The sequence below is a fragment of the Marmota flaviventris genome, chromosome 3, assembly GCF_047511675.1.
Source record: "Marmota flaviventris isolate mMarFla1 chromosome 3, mMarFla1.hap1, whole genome shotgun sequence".
In the NCBI taxonomy this organism is placed as follows: Eukaryota; Metazoa; Chordata; class Mammalia; order Rodentia; family Sciuridae; genus Marmota; species Marmota flaviventris.
Window position 1 is genome coordinate 4872509 of NC_092500.1, and position 2754 is coordinate 4875262.

The following is a 2754-nucleotide window of genomic DNA, read 5'->3' on the forward strand; positions in this document are numbered from 1 at the left end:
CCGCCCCGGCCCCGCGCCTCCGCCCCGGGCCGCCTGCCGGCCGCCCCGCCGGGTTAATCATTGCTCCCAGCGGAGGCAGCGCGCACGGTCCGGGGAGCCTCCGGCACTGGCCCCGCGCAAACGCAGGCCGGGGGCGGAGCCCGGGCCGAGGGGCGGGGCCTCCGAGAGGGGCGGACAGGGGCGTGGACCAGCTGGGCGCGGGCTCGACGCCCCGCCCCTGGCGGCCGGTGCGTCCCTCGGTGTGTGGTCGCGGGGGTCACACTCAGCCCCCTCCCCTCTTCTGAGGGCCACACGTGCCCACAGGAAGCCAGCGCACGCAGGACGCACAACCCCACCAACCACAGCGACTGCGGCCTGCGACCTCACAATCAAGCCTCCAGCCTTCACGCCTTCCTCCTCTCGCGTGCTCGAGGAGGCTGTGCCCAGAGACCCCGAGACCCCTTTTCTTGACACAGGTTCCTCTGCAGTTCTCCCACAATTTTGGATCGAGGCTTTCAGCCCCAGAGGAGCCTCCGGCCAGGAGCCCCCAACCAGGAGCCCCCAACGTGGCCGGTAGGACACAGACCCGCAGCTTCTGGCTGGCTGCCCGGAGGAGTTGCTGGACTGGGGTTTGAAGGAAGAGGGATCGTCATCCCATAGCAGGGGCCTGCCACGCTGTGGGGACCTGTCCCCCCAGGATGGTGGAAACAAGTGGGGCGTCCTAATCTGTGCCTGGGGCAGTGATTCCTGCCAGGGAAGCCGGTGTGCTGCTCAGAGCACTCTTGGAAGCTCCATCTCACAACCTCGTTCCCCAGCAGGAGACTGAGGCTCACAGTGGAACATGCCCAATGCTGAGCAGTCACCACGAGGCCAGGCAGGTCACCGCCTGGCGGGGCCTTCCCTGCCCCAGCTCCCGGGGTTCCCATAGGAGCTGACAGGCACCACCCCTTGCTGGAGGAGCCTGACCCCGAATGGAAGGGAACCTTGGAAGCAGTTGCTGCTCATTTCAACCCAGCCAGCATTCCTGGGCAACCGACATCCCCCTGTCCTAGGGAGGCAGAGCCATGAGGGACCACTCCTGGTTCCCACAAACCTCCCACAGGGCCTGTCACCCTGAGACGGAGGCCCTCGTGAGCAACTTGAGCTGCCAGGATCCCCCTGCCCACAGTCGAGGACCCTGGGCTTGGGCACCCAGCACTCCTGGGCCAGGACCAGGGAGGACGGGACTGAGGTCAACAGAGGAGGCACTTCTGGTCTCTGTGCTGGAATGAAAGTGAGAGGGTGACCAGCCATCCAGGGCTGGAAGGGCAAGGCACGGGAGGTGGGCTCCTCCTCGGCAGGTGTGTGCATGCTCAGAGGCTGTCCCTGGGGAACCTCTGCTGGAGAAGAGGGGGGAGCCTGCCTGGTCACCTTCTAGCCACACCCTCAGGTGTTCAGGTCGCCATATGGGTGCTCTCCATCCCTGGCCAGGTGTCTCAGCAGAAGGAGGCTCCCACCGCACTGTGTTTACAACGGTGTATAAAAGTGCCACAGTAATTACTGATCCGTATTTGGAAAGAGCACAACTGAGAATTTAGCCACCTGAAGACCAGCAGCTTCCCTGGGTTCCTAACAGGGCCATATCCACCACGCTGGCCTCGCAAGTGCCCAGGACCTGCTGTGCAGACTTAGACAAGCTGCTTCTCTTGAGCCTGTTTCCATGTGGAGGGGGTGGACACAGTTGTGACTCTTCCCTGAACCTGATGGCACTAGGCAAAGCCCTCTTGCCCTGTCCGCTGAGCCCTCCTCCCTTCCCCAGCTCCTGGCATCTCTAGCCTGGACCACAAACCCCTCCTGACCACTCTCTGCCCCACAGGCTGCTCTCTCAGTGGTGGCCCGAGCAGCCCTCAGTACCTCCGGTGCTGCCTGTGTCACGGTGCTGCATAAGAAGCCAGCCTTCAACCCTTTAGGGACCTTCAGGACCTGCCTGCTCCCCAGGCCCCAGAGCGTCCTCTCTGACTGACTTCGTCCTCAGTGAGGCTCAGGTTGGCCCTCCTGTCATTCGATGACTTTTTCTGACCTTGGCCATGAGCCAGGAGGGCAGGGACTATGACTGGTTCATCCCTGCATCCCTGGTCCATGCCCACCCGCAGTCAACGCTCAACAGATACTTGGTTGAGTGGCTGGATACACACTTATCTCACAGGAGGAACAGGTTAAATTAGACAGTACTGTGAAAAGGCTGAACAGAAGCCCCCACACCCAGATATGAGACTGTCACATCTCTGCCACTGGTGCTAATGCAGCAGAGCCGCCAAACCTTTGGATGTGCTGGGGCAGGGGAGAGCGCTCAGGGGAGGGCTGCTTTGTGTGCTCAGCACTTTGGGATGGGAGGAGCTGGGCTGGGGGAGATGGGAATGCTCTGGATGAGAATCCCAGGGAGAAGGAGGAGGGAACGGGAGGGGAGAAGGGGGGAGGGAAAGGGGAGAAGAGGGGAGGGAGGAGGGGGAGGGGAGGAGGGGGGGAGGAGCAAGGAGCAGGAGGAGGAGAGAAGGGAGGGGGAGGGAGGAGCAGGAAGAGAGAGCTCTGGGGCTCTGGAGGGAGGGGCTTCGGTGCAGGAGGATCAAGCAGTAGGTAATCCAGAAGGTGGGAAAGGCTGAGCAATCGTGAAGGCATCTCTCATGAAGGGAGTGTCACACGCCTGTCATCCCAGCCACAAAGGAAGCTGAGGCAGGAGGGTTCAAAGTTCAAGGCCAGCCCAGGCGGCTGAGTGAGATCCGATCTCAAAACAACATT